Here is a 225-nt window from a genome sequence, read left to right as displayed (position 1 = left end):
GGGGGTTTTCGTGTTTATTAAATTAAAATGGTGCTCCGCCAGTTTAGATTTTTTAAATGTTTTTTTTATAGTTCGCTTTTAAAGTTTTGTCAAGTTTGTGTGTTTTCTTATTTTATCATAACATTTAGGGTTCCTCTTGAAGGATTTTAACACTTTGCCTTTGATGTGCATTGTGTTCTTGGCTGTAATTCTTTTTTTTTATCAATAAATGTATTTTAACAAAGG

This window comes from Penaeus monodon, chromosome 19 (genome assembly GCF_015228065.2).
Source record: "Penaeus monodon isolate SGIC_2016 chromosome 19, NSTDA_Pmon_1, whole genome shotgun sequence".
In the NCBI taxonomy this organism is placed as follows: Eukaryota; Metazoa; Arthropoda; class Malacostraca; order Decapoda; family Penaeidae; genus Penaeus; species Penaeus monodon.
Note: the sequence above shows the minus strand (reverse complement) of the source record.